Source organism: Podarcis vaucheri, assembly GCF_965113315.1.
Source record: "Podarcis vaucheri genome assembly, chromosome: 4".
In the NCBI taxonomy this organism is placed as follows: domain Eukaryota; kingdom Metazoa; phylum Chordata; class Lepidosauria; order Squamata; family Lacertidae; genus Podarcis; species Podarcis vaucheri.
The window spans coordinates 54,203,689-54,217,901 of NC_138762.1; the positions used below are offsets into that span (position 1 = coordinate 54,203,689).

Below are 14,213 nucleotides of genomic sequence, written 5' to 3' on the forward strand. Positions count from 1 at the left end.
CCACATTTAAGTATTTCTGGTGCTGGGCTTGGGGCTATTATTAGCTATATCTGGTTGCTAGGGAAGGCTTTGGTAATGACATGCACCAGCCAGAAAACAGAATCTGATTTGCAAAAGACGTTGGGAGTGGAACAGTTTAAAATTATGGTTGAAGGGAGAAATGTATAGGTCCAGTCATATCCTGTAATTACAAAGTGGCATATCAACAGAACTGGGAAACACCTGCGCCCTGACCTTAGAACTCATTATCTAGCAAGAAGGTGGAGGTAAGCACTGTATGTAACTGACCATCTTTTCCAGGACAAGAAAAAAGTCATTCACCAATCGAGGACTCCTATATGCTTCATTCAGGGAAGGGACGAGCAGGTGTTGAATTTCATTTTATCTCTCACATTGTAATTCTACTTAAAAGCAATCCCCATTGCGTTCAATGGGACTTGCTTTCATGTAAGTGTGCATGGGACTTATCCACACATAGGAATAAGCCCTACTGATCTCAGTAGACCTTTATTCTGAGGAAATATGCTCCACAATCCTCCTCATTCAACCATAAGATTATTCTGGTTATAAATTTTACAGGTATAGGAACAAAGCTGAGAGGCAGAATGTCCTGTTAAAAAGGTAACATACTGAATGACTTTGTCTCAGTTCCACTGAAACATTTCACACGTACAGCTAAGTAAAATTAACCAGGTACAGTCATACCTCGTGTTGCGTTCCGCTCTTGTTAGAGACTTTCAGCTTACAAGCACGGCAAATCCGGAAGTGTTTACTTCTGGGTTTGCTGCCTGCGCATGCGCAGAAGCAATCTGCGTGCTTCGCGCACATGCAGAAGCACTTGATCGCGATGTGCATATGTGCAGAAGAGGCGCTCTAGTTGCAGACTTTTTGGGGCACGAATGACACCCCAAAACAGATTAAGTCTGCAACTAGAGGTACCACTGTACAAAACTAACACCCCTACAACTTTTTTCAGGTCTCATAAACAAATTAGGTTACACCTTTAGAAAACAATTTTGAAGTATTTAATCCCCAAAGTGCATTTTTTGGAAGGGGAAAAGAAAGGGAAAGTAGTTTTGACATAAAAAAGACAATGAAGATGGGAAGAATTTCTCAAAATGTTTTGAAGCATGAAGACCTGTTGAACTTCTAGCTTCTTATGAAGGTTGTGCATGGATTTAACATATTATCTCAGGCATTTAATCAGGCCACATCTGCTGAATCCGGCAAGCATTAAGCTTCTTCTCAAACCTATACTTTCTTCACTTTTTGGAACGTAAAATGAAGAAAGGAAAAAGCAACTTGTCTAAAAGCATTCAAGACCAATGAGTGATCTACTAAGCTATTAAAAAAACAATCTAACCTTTCCTCTTAGTAGCTGGTGGATCAAGTTTGCAGAATCTTAGGAGCTTCAGAAAATGTATTGTTTTAGCCATTTTAAAATTATCATGTTACACTACATACAGATGTTATTCGTTACATGAGTGCAACAGCAGCAACTCTCCCTTGTACATTTTAAATCAATAACTGTGTGCTATTCCTTCATTACAATTTCTTCATGCACAAAAATAAGCCCAACCATTTCACATTTGTTCACAGTGAAGCCTACTGATGCTATTATAATGTGTAGTTTGGAAAAGTCACTGCCGTCTGCCAAACCAAGAGGGTAAAGTTCCAATTGCTCCTCAGAAGGCTTCCCTTCGGACAGTGCCATATCTAAGGGAAGCGGAACACTAAGAAAGTATGCATATCAAATTTTAGAAAACCGCCAAGCAATTTTTTTCTGGGTGAATGCCTTTAATGGCCTAAGATACATGCAGTAATTAAAAGAATAGTTCCCTTATGGCCAACAACGAAGAAGATTTAATTATGCATTAAGCTATTGGGGATGAAAGAATCATATAACACTTTTGTATTTCTCCTTGGCTGCATTATATAACTGTTGCCTAGTAGAATTTAGCATGTTTTATGTATGTTTTGTTAGAAATTCAAACCACAGAAACACAGAAATCTCTATCGTATGAAGATTGAAGAAAGGTGTGTGGGTGTGTGAAGATGAAACAACTTGTAGCATTTATCTTGCCTCCAGTTGTATACTCTGACATATGCCCATATTTGGAGCTTTGGTATGACTCAACATGGCAATTTTTATTAAGTTCATAAGCTCTCTTGGTTTTAAAGAGGGAAAATCAGACCATAAGAAGTATCTAAAGATATTGATTAGACAGACACAAATAACAAGCACAGGACAGCCCAACTTTTCATACCTGTGGGCCGCTGACTGTCTTGTTGCACAGGTGGGAGGAACAAGGTGAAAATTTCACACACACACACACACACACACACACACACACAAGCCCTCACGCTGCCTTCCCAAAGCTGGCTAAGCAAGGCGCCATGCTTTGGGAAGGAGGCTCTGGAAGGGTCCTAGAGCCTTCCCATCTCCTTTCCAAAGCTGGGAAGGAAGAGGGAGAACTCTAGGACCGTCTCAGAACCTTCACATCTCCTTCTCAAAGCCCAGCACTTTGCTTACCTGGCTTTGAGAAGGCCACCACCAAGGGGCCGCATGCAGCCCTTAGGCCATGCGTTGGACCACCCTGAACTAGCAAATGTATCTGTAGTTGATAGCATCCAACCCCAGAGGCCTCATCAATAGCTTCAATTAGATATTTTGAAATGAGTTCTTGCAACCATCACAACTGCGGTGAAGATTCTTACTTGATCAGTTTCTCTACCCCTTAATATTAAGGACACAGGACAAGAGTAACATACATTTCACTTTTGATAACAGGGATTCCCCATGTATCAATACCAGTTAAAACAAAATAGATCAATCAGTGTCCAAGTATAAGCCTTACTCATAAAAAATATATATAATTGACGAATCACCGTTTCTGATCAAGATCTAAGTAATAGGTGAAAGGATCTGAGCAGATTTCAAAGGGAACATATAATTCTGTGCACTGGTCAAAGACTCCAAATTTGAACACACATCCAATGGCACATGAAAAGAGGAAGAGAAGAAAGAAGAAGCTTCCAGGAAGAAATGATATACAAAATGTTTTCATGACAAAGGGTTATATCAACATTAGAGTAGAGCCATTGAAATTAATGGACATGACTAAATTAGGTCCACAGATCTACTCTGAATATAACTTGGTTGGATACAACCCAATATCTTTTTTGATTAAGTTTACCAGCCCTTATTCCATAGAGGGATGTCATTTGAGGTCCTTACTGTGAACAGAATATATATATATATATATATATATATATATATATATATATATATGCTTTCGTAGATTTTCACGGGTACAGGAATGTAGGTTTTGGTGTCTTCGGGTGTCTTCCCGTGTAAGAGTCGGGGTGTCTGGGCGACGTTTCGACGAGGTCTCACTCGTCATCTTCAGGCTGGTGCTTTCGGCTTCTTGTTACTGGAACAGAGCAAAATCTGGTGTTTGAGTTCCTATAAATACTGTTGAGGGGTGTGGTGTATAGCCTCCAACGTTCTGGGCAGAGAGGAAGTTCCTAGATTAGTGTGCCTTTTCTTCTTTTGTTCCTTAATTACTTGAGGGATATCTTGAGTGATTTCATGAGTGATATTCTGAATACCACTGGGTGGGTCATTAAGTGTAGATTAGTTGCTAAAGCTTTCGTGTCTTGACCTCTTGAGCTTGTGAAGAGTTTTTCTGAGAAGATGGCTGTGCTGCACAACTAAATGCAGCACAACTAAATGCAGCACAGCCATCTTCTCAGAAAAACTCTTCACAAGCTCAAGAGGTCAAGACACGAAAGCTTTAGCAACTAATCTACACTTAATGACCCACCCAGTGGTATTCAGAATATCACTCATGAAATCACTCAAGATATCCCTCAAGTAATTAAGGAACAAAAGAAGAAAAGGCACACTAATCTAGGAACTTCCTCTCTGCCCAGAACGTTGGAGGCTATACACCACACCCCTCAACAGTATTTATAGGAACTCAAACACCAGATTTTGCTCTGTTCCAGTAACAAGAAGCCGAAAGCACCAGCCTGAAGATGACGAGTGAGACCTCGTCGAAACGTCGCCCAGACACCCCGACTCTTACACGGGAAGACACCCGAAGACACCAAAACCTACATATATATATATATATATATATATATATATATATATATATGGCACTAGAAAAGGATACTGTATTTATTATCACATTACTTGGACTGCTTGTCATTCGGAAGTGTTCTTTTCTCTCAATGCTCTCAAGTTTATTGTAAGTGTTTAAAACTGCTTATCAGCTCAAATGTTGGAGTGAGCCCTCACTGTTAAGGTGAGGTGGAGACAATAACTGAACTAATCCAATTGTTATCTTAATTTTCAAGTTATATATGCAGTAATGCTTCTACCTTCTGATCAACTAGTCACTAATCTTTATTTGAACACAGGGGGTTAGGAGACCTATTACTACAGATACCGGGGTTTAATAAAATACACAGAATCCAGCCATCAAAGTACTCAGTGCTTCTTTTACTCAATACAATACCAGACCTTGCACATTTATTGCCCTTACAAGGTCTTACAAGCCCCACATGCATATGTATGCTCTAAGACAGTGCTAAGAGGGCAGTTAAGACAGATCAAGGAGAAGAGGTCACAACTCTGCTGGTGAATGTGGTCCAGCAGGTAAAGACCTACAGGAACTTGGTAGGCCCCTGCCCAGAAACACCAGTCAGAACATGCAAGTTGTAAGGCCATCTGTTATAGCTATACAGAAGCCAACTCTACCTTTCTTTGGGATGAAAGGCATGGGGCAGGAGATTTCCTGATAAAGGAAGGACTGAGGAACTCATGGGCATCCCTGGCCTGCAGAAAGATGAAGGTTATTGCAGGAGAGAGAAAAGGAAACAAATGGTGAATGCCCTATCTCCCTTACACAGGGGGCCCCACTACAAACACATCAGAGGGATATGGGAAGCACATGACAAGTAGCTAGAACATGTTAGGGTCCCAAGTTTAAAAGAATGGTTCATTCAATGGGTGACTCTTGAATTATGTCTGTCGGAAAACATCACACTGGAACTGAAAATGTGCATTTTATTTTAGGGGGAAATTCCAAAAAATACTCTTTTTTTTTTTTTGCAAGCTCCTGATTATGGATCTTCTTTCTTCTCTAACAACCTAAGCTTGTTATTTTCAGTCAAGACTGAGCACCACTAAAGAAATTCATGAAAAGAAGAGTATGTCACATTAGGAGCTCTTAGACTATTTTGGGCAATTGGTTACTAAAACCTAATGTACTATTAATCTAGATCCACCCCAAATTCCCTTTCTTTTCTCCAGAGCTAACAGGACCACCATTTCTCATTTTAATATTTGCTCCTTAGGTGGTTAATCCTTTCTAAAGTTCTCATGACTCATATGTGTATACTGCTAAAATATTCATTTATCTCACTACAGTGTTTTTATTCTTAATCCCACACTTCATTGGCAAGCTCACCCAATGGAATGCATCTGTGGACGCAGACAAAGAATTATCCAGTCTTAACAAGCACCTTAAACTTTAAAAGAGCTTTCATTTATCCTGGATCTATGTAAACAATGAGAATGGGGAAGTATTATACGTACAAGCCTGGGAAATAGGAAATGCAGGAATCATTTCTTCACTTCACAGCTTTAACCCTGGAAAACAAAATTACACAAAAGCCATCAATGCACAGCATGTGCCAACCTGCATATTTAATAAGTTCTGGTCACACAGTAATTAAATCATCAAAACAGTATCCAATCCAAGAAAAAAGACACATACTTAAGACATCTTGTTCCTTGGGAATAATTTCAAAAGAAAAGAAAACAACAACTCATGTGCTCTAGGTGATATGACCCTCCCCCAGTGCTTTTTTCGGGGGGCAGGGTGCAGGGGTACGTGTACCCCTAAACATCTTGTGAATCTAAGTTTGACCTCATTGAGGGGCAGTATTTCAATATGAGCAGGAAAATGAGTGTACCCCTAAACATTGTTTTAGAAAAAAAAACACTGCCCTCCCCTATATATAATGCATACAAACAATTTTTCTAGTTGGTTCTCTCAAAAACGTGGCATCTGCAACAAGGCCGACTTTACTTCTTTAGGACAGATACAAGCATATTCTCAACTGTTTCACAAAAAATTGATGGGACTTAATGGAGAAAAGCTAGTCAATGTTATTGTGCCAAACTTGCTTAAGCGCTAGATGCCACAACTACATAGACATGTATTTAGTGTAATGTTCCAAAAAGGCTATTTTAGGAAACTACTAATTTTACTTGTGAGATAATGATCAGATGGAACACAAGCAACGACAACACTAACAAAATTTGAACCGGGTATCTTCAAAAGGCAAACTTAGGAGTGATTTGCGCTATGAAGAGCCAGTATGACAAAACAGATACAGTCCTGGTAAATAGACACAACTGAAGTGTATGCCACCTTTTTTGGAATGTTCCTCAAAGGGTTATTATTTTGTTATGTTACGCATTTTGTATTTTTATATTGTAAACAGTCCTGTGGTCCTTGGATGAAGGGTAGTAGATTTAATATTAAATAATAATAATAATAATAATAATAATAATAATAATAATAATAATAAATTTTTATTTATATCCCGCCCTCCCCAGCCGAAGCCGGGCTCAGGGCGGCTAACAACACTAAAAAAGTGCAACAATATAAAAACATCATAAGAATTAATTAAAATCAAAATTAATGGCAACCATAAACTAAAGTATTGTAAAGATTGCTGAAGGAGGGAGTCAGGCTGTGCCCTAGCCAAAGGCCTGGTGGAACAGCTCTGTCTTGCAGGCCCTGCGGAAAGATGTCAAGTCCTGCAGGGCCCTTGTCTCTTGTGACAGAGCGTTCCACCAGGTTGGAGCCGCAGCCGAAAAAGCCCTGGCTCTAGTTGAGGCCAGCCTAACCTCTCTGTGGCCTGGGACCTTCAAGATGTTTTTATTAGAGGACCGTAAGTTCCTCTGTGGGGCATACCAGGAGAGGCGGTCCCGTAGATACGAGGGTCCTAGGCCGTATAGGGCTTTAAAGGTTAAAACCAGCACCTTAAACCTGATCCTGTACTCCACTGGGAGCCAGTGCAGCTGGTATAGCACCGGATGAATGTGATCCCGCAGCGAAGACCCCGTAAGGAGTCTCGCTGCGGCATTCTGCACCCGCTGGAGTTTCTGGGTCAGTCTCAAGGGCAGCCCCACGTAGAGCGAGTTACAATAATCCAGTCTGGAGGTGACCGTCGCGTGGATCACAGTGGCTAGGTCAGGGCGAGAGAGGTAAGGGGCCAACTGCTTAGCTTGGCGGAGATGAAAAAATGCCGCCTTTGTTATAGCTGCAATCTGCGCCTCCATAGAGAGGGAGGTATCGAAGATTACACCCAAACTCTTAACGGACGGTGCTGGCACTAATTGCACCCCCCGCAAGAGATGGGAGTTGCCCCCTCAATCCCATATCGTCCCGTCCCAGCCAGAGGACCTCTGTCTTCGAAGGATTTAACTTCAACCGGCTCCCACGTAACCATCCAGCCACAGCTTCCAAGCATCTGATCAGTGTGTCTGGGGCCGAGTCAGGATGGCCATCCATCAACAGATAGAGTTGGGTGTCATCGGCATACTGATGGCAGCCCAGCCCAAAACTCCGGACAAGCTGGGCGAGGGGGCGCATAAAGATGTTAAAAAGCATCGGGGAGAGAATTGCACCCTGAGGCACTCCACACACCAAGGAGTGGCGGGATGACAGTTCCCCCCCAAGCGCCACCCTCTGTCCCCAACCAGAGAGAAACGAGCGCAGCCATTGAAGGACTGCGCCCTGGATCCCCACGTCGGCGAGTCGGTGGTCCAAAAGTTCGTGATCGACCATGTCGAAAGCTGCTGACAGATCTAGAAGAATCAGCAGCCCCGACCCGCCTCGGTCCAGCTGTCTACGGAGATCATCTGTTTGGGCGACCAGAGCCGTCTCGGTCCCATGACCAGCGCGGAAGCCGGACTGGAATGGATCCAGAGCCGATGTTTCATCCAGAAACCTACCAAGCTGTTCAGCAACCGCTCTCTCAATCACCTTGCCCAGGAATGGAAGATTCGAAACTGGGCGGTAATTGGATAGATCTAAGGGATCTAATGATGTTTTCTTTAAGAGCGGACGCACCACTGCCTCCTTCAGTTCCCCTGGGAATGTCCCGGTGCCAAGGGACAAATTGATGATATCCCCCAGGGGGGCCCGCACCTTGTCTGGACATGCTCTAATCAGCCAAGACGGGCACGGGTCGAGAGGACAAGTGGTGGGCTTTCCAGCTCGGAGGAGTCTGTCCACATCGGCTGGGGATATCCGGTCAAAGTGGTCCAATACTGGACCCGAGGACAGTTGAGGGGCCTCCAGTTCTTTTATTGTATCCAAATTGGCAGGGAGGTCATGGCGGAGCGACAGGACCTTCTCCGCAAAAAAGCTCGCAAATGCCTCACAGCTATGTGTCGAATTGTTATTTAAATTTGGCTGTCCTTCGAGGGACGTTAAAGACCGAATTATACTAAATAATTGTGCCGGGCGAGAGCTAGCGGATGCAATGGAGGCCGAGAAGTAGGACTTCTTGGCGGCCTTCACTGCCATCTCATAGGTTTTCATAAAAACCCTATAAGATGTTCTTGAGGCTCCGTCACGGGCACCCCGCCATACTCGCTCTAGCCGTCTGAGGTCCCGCTTCATTTTCCGGAGCTCCTCAGTAAACCAGGGAGCCCGGTTTCTGCGGGGTCGCAGAGGGCGCTTAGGTGCGATCTCATTGATGGCTGCCAGGAGCTGGGTATTCCAGCCCTCAACAAGCTCAGTCAATGAGTCGCCAGGGGGAGAAAGGTCCCGCAAGGCTTGACGGAATCTATCAGGGTCCATCAGCCTCCGCGGGCGAGCCCAAATCGGCTCACCACCTAAGCAGGGTGGGGGTGGAACATCAATCCTGGCTTTCAGAGCATAGTGATCCGACCATGGCACCTTCATCGAAGGAGACAGGATCACATCTATACCGACGCCAAAGATCAGATCCAGCGTGTGGCCTGCTTGATGTGTGGGGCCCGAAACAAACTGGGAGAGCCCTAGTGTCGCCATGGAAGACACCAGGTCCAGAGCCTGTGAGGAGGGAGTGGCATCGGCATGGATGTTGAAGTCCCCCAATACCAATAGGTTAGGGAACTCCAAGGTCCAGCCGGCCACCGCCTCCAGCAGGCCTGACAGGGTGGCTGCTGGTGCGCTAGGTGGCCGGTACACCAGCCAGACAGCCAAGCTCACCTCGGAGCCCCACACTAGGCCAACACATTCAATGCCGGGGATCGATGGCGGTGGTACAGCCCTGAAAGAACAGTCTTCCCGGATTAATAATGCCACCCCTCCCCCCCGGCCCACAGTCCGTGACTGGTGGAGGACGGAGAAACCCGGGGGCGCCATCTCTCGTAAGGTAACAGTTACCCCTTCGCGCACCCAGGTCTCCGTCACACAAGCCAGGTCGACCCCCTGCGAGATGATGAAATCTCGCAGGGTGGCGGTTTTGTTGCCTATAGACCTGGCATTGCACAACACCAGTGACGGAGGTGAGTAATCCTTTCTCACCCTACCCTCGTCTCTCGGGATGGGGCGCAGATTGGAAGGGGTACGAGCATATCCGTATCTCGATCCCCTTCGCCTATGCCATCTGCCCCCACCGCCATACCTCCCTCGCCCCTCCACAGTAGGAATAATAATAAATAAATACACAGTCATACCTTGGTTGTCAAACACCTTTGCACACATACATTTTGGCTCCCGAATGCCAAAAACTCAGAAGTAAGTGTTCTAGTTTTCAAACGTTCTTTGGAAGCCAAAAGTATGACGTGGCTGATGTGGCTTCCGATTGAGTGCAGGAAGCACTCGAATGGTTCTGGGAGTCGACTCTGGACTCCCTGAACAGATTAAGATTGACAACCAAGGTACCACTGTAAAATAAAGTATGCACGTGTGGCATCAATTGCAAAAGTGTACTTTCTTTTATGTACTATAATAGGAACATCTCAAAAATTCTTTGGAGGAGTGGCCAGGACCAAGCAAGATTTAAACATCTCTGGTGGACTTGTAGGACTGTGAGAAATGCCTAGATTGAAAAGATCGATTGCAAAACACAAACTATAATTAAACACTATGGTTATTCTATTGGGAAAGTTAACAGAGATCACACTTCAAAAAGTTAGATCAGTGGTAGCAACACACAAACCATCTACGAAACAATAGAATTTGAATCCAATGTATAAAGCATCACATGATGAGAAATATGGAAGGAAGTAGGTAAGTGAACCAAGTTGTTAAAACATTCGTATAGGTTTATTTTTCACCAGCACAACAAATAAATTTCATTTATTATAGTACTCTCTGGTGTGTTTCTTTTTTGTTTTTCTGTACTAACAAACTTTTTTTCTTTTCAAACAAAATGATGGAGTTATTTATTACTGCATTTTTACTGCTTTTTTAAAATTGGAGGGTAGATACAAATACCACGCAATGAAAATGGCTTTTCTATTTGGCATGTTCACTACATTATTAGTGAGCAGAAGATATCTACCCATTTCCCCCTGTAAAAAGCTGGAAGATATGTTGGGGTATTTGTAAAATATTATGCAAATGATTATGACCTACATTAAACAAAATTCAAAGACTGACTGAGAAGCAAACCTACCTTTGCAAAGCATTAATGAAACCCTACAAAATGATCCATTGTGGATACTGACCCATGCCTTGCTCAGGGCCCTAATGATTTTATGACTGCAGTACATCGGCCATGCATTACCCATTTCATATTCCAGAAATAATGACTGACTTGACTCTTCCCACCCAGCCCATAAATTAGCCTGTCTCTTCATTCACCTTCCAGAAATTTTCCAAGGAAACCTGTTATGACTCTACACATCAGAAAGTAAGACTTAAAAAATGAATATCTAGCCAACTATAAAACAGAAAATCTTAGATTGTTCAGATTCACATCAATTTGTACAGATTGCAGATGACAAAACTGTACAAATGGGGTGTAAATGCTACAAGAGAAGAACAGAAGCCTCTATAAATGTCTGTTCCCTGGGTAGTTGGAGCCCCTTAAACTCCTGCATAGAGAAGTCAAAGACAACTGCTTTTATGTTAGGGCTCAATGAGAGTTCATTAGGAAATTTTACAGAAAACCGCTGAACGGTTGCCTAACAGCATAGAGACTTCTGTGCTGATATGACCTAGATTAAGAGATAAACATCTATACTGGGGAAGGGGGGTACATTTACCCTCCCCCAAATGAATTTTTCGCATACAGTTTTATATTTATAGAAGGGATCGTTTATTCTTTATAAAAGGACAAGTGCATGTGGAGTAGAACCGAAAACAATCTACCAAACCATTTACTCCACAAATACTGGCTACAATGCCTTCCTAGTACTGTAGTTGCTCAAGAAGAGAGGTAAAAACCATCACTTTCTCGCAAGGGTCACTTGTTCAACTGCACATGGAAAAATAAGGAATGAGTGATTAATTGCTGCAATATGGAATTTCTTACTGGCAGCTTTTATTAACAACTTCTTAGTCAGCAGGGCTTGAAAAGTCCACTCACTTGTAGCAACTCGGAAGCTCTCCCTGGAGAGCAGAGGACCCACATGCTATCAATCTGACAATACTTTTAGAAAAGAAAAAGTCATAGCTCCAAAGAAAATAAGAGCTTGTTCTAAAGATCCTGCATGTTGCTGCCTGTTTTTTCCTCCTCCTCTTTTTGCATAGGGTTATCTAGCGGCAAATAGTTATCGATATACAAGCCGAAGAAGAAGAAGAAGAAGAAGAAGAAGAAGAAGAAGTAGTAGTTTGGATTTGATATCCCGCCTTTCACTCCCCTTCAGGAGTCTCAAAGCGGCTAACATTCTCCTTTCCCTTCCTCCCCCACAACAAACACTCTGTGAGGTGAGTGGGGCTGAGAGACTTCAGAGAAGTGGGACTGGCCCAAGGTCACCCAGCAGCTGCATGTGGAGGAGCGGAGACGCGAACCCAGTTCCCCAGATTACGAGACTACCGCTCTTAACCAATACACCACACTGGCTCTAGATCGATTAAGCACTCCTAAGAAGAATGGCAACTTCACACTGCACTTACGTATCTGGATGTCAAGAACTGTATTATCCAATTCAGGACAGGCTTTAAGTTGCTTGTGGGGCAAGACAGAATACATTCCACCTGTCCTACCCCAGGCACTGGAGCTGAATCGGCAACAGATATGACGTATAAGGAATTGCCACATGCTAGCCAATTATGAAGCAGCTGGTGTTAAGGAAACCAGCCATTACATTATTGCACCTGCACGGAAGAAAACAAGGCTCAGGGAGCCTTCTCCTTTCAATTTCACAGCACCCAGGTGGCATAAGCACTCACCCATTAAAAGAGCCAGCTGGCATCCGCCGACCAAAGAATCAGGTTGTTTTGCCTGTCCAAAGCCTTCCCCTAACCTGGCGGCTGCACAAAAATATTTGGTTGGTTGAATGTTGATACTGGGTCACAAATTGGTCACTCCTGGTAAAATTTGTTTACCCCTACACCCCATTATAGTCTGGCCATGGCAATTTTTGCATTGAGAGCCTCAAGAATGGATTGCTGAAATGTGCTATATGTGGGGCTACCCTTGGGTCTAGTCTGGAAGTTCCAGCTGGTGTCAAAGGCTGCTGCTAGACTGTTGGCAGGGACAGACTACCACCAGCATGTTACTCTGTTGCTTAAGAGCTTGCATTCGCTGCCCATATGCTACTGGGCCAAGTTCCAGTTTCTTGTATTAATTTACAATGCCCTTAACAACTTGGGTCTAGAATGCATTAAGGACCACCTGATTCCTTATATACCAATCACCAAGGTCTATGAAACAGTTACTGATAGTGGTCCCCAGGGCAAAAAGACATAGCTTGTATCAAGCAGGAGCTATGTTGCTCAGTATTGTGGGCTCCATTCCAGGGAATTCCCACCCAGCTGAGATAGACAGGTTCCCTCCCTGTTGAATTTCCAGCACTAGGTGAATAGCTTTTTCATCCAGCCGAAATTGTAATTACAATTTTTTCTGATTTTACAGTTAATTTTAGCCTATTTTATTATATCCTTTGAAACTTTATTGTACACCACTTAAAGACTACAGTGTTAAGCGACGTATGAATAGTTGAAATAAATACATAATAAATATGTCCAAATAAAGCATTTGGCTCAGCTGAAGTGCTATTTACATAGAAGAACCTCAGTTGCATTGATCCTGACAGTTCAAAATACAGACTAAGAGATTAAAATGCCAGGCATACCACCTCCCTGCTGCAAAACAGGGCCACCCATCCATCAGCTCCCACACACACACACAAACACACACACAGATCTGCTTACACAAATAGTTCCTTGAGTAGAGAGACAGCTGGAAAGTCTGTACAGCAAGCAGCTCCTGATTATTCAAACCACACAAGAACAGCTCTGCCGGATCAAGCCAGTGGCTCATCGAGTCCAGCATCCTGTTCTCACAGTGGCCAATCAGATGCCCAGGAGAAGCTTACAAGTAGGACATGAGCACAACGGGCCCTCCCCACTCCTGCAGCTTCCAGCAACCGGTACTCAGAAGCATTACTGCCTCCCACTGCAAAGGCAGAGTATAACTAACACACATTGCAGGGACAGGGAAAAACACATGCACAAACAAACACCAAAAACCAGGATCACCAGCCGATCTGACTTGAAGGAAAATCTGAAACATGGCATCCAAGCTTTGATCAAAACGCATCCAATGAATTTTTCCAACGGGACTTTTTCTCAAGGTACATCTTCAAACCATCCAAAGGTGCTTTTAAAGCAGATTTCAAAGCAACTCAAACTCAGCACAACCATAGAGTAGAGCTTCATTGCTTCTTCAAACCTTAGAAAGCTTGGATACTACTCATTGCTGCAGTTGCTCTTGGCGTCAGGAACAATCAGAAAACATGAATTCTTGCTGCACTTCAAGTGGCCTCCAAAGCTTAGTAATGTCAGAGAGAAGACCTTCACTTCCTACAATATTCAGATGAAAGAGGCATGATCTTGTCCAAAGATAAATTTTGGCAGACTACCAAACTTAGCTTAAATTGGTAGATGGCTATACTCTAAGTAACTCTCCCCTCATGGATATAAAACGGTCACTAATGTTAAGCTTCAGACAGATAGATA

At 43.4% G+C, this 14,213-nt stretch overlaps 1 protein-coding gene across 7 annotated transcripts in view; it reads right to left on the reverse strand.

The window, feature by feature from the left end:
• Positions 1-14,213, reverse strand: part of TIAM1 (TIAM Rac1 associated GEF 1) — a 188,912-nt gene that overhangs the window by 139,240 nt on the left and 35,459 nt on the right. For all 7 annotated transcript variants that reach the window (XM_082220688.1, XM_082220687.1, XM_082220678.1 and 4 more), the window contains exon 2: positions 5,609-5,662. The gene's annotated coding sequence lies outside the window, so the exon portion shown is untranslated. The remainder of the gene's footprint in view (positions 1-5,608; positions 5,663-14,213) is intronic.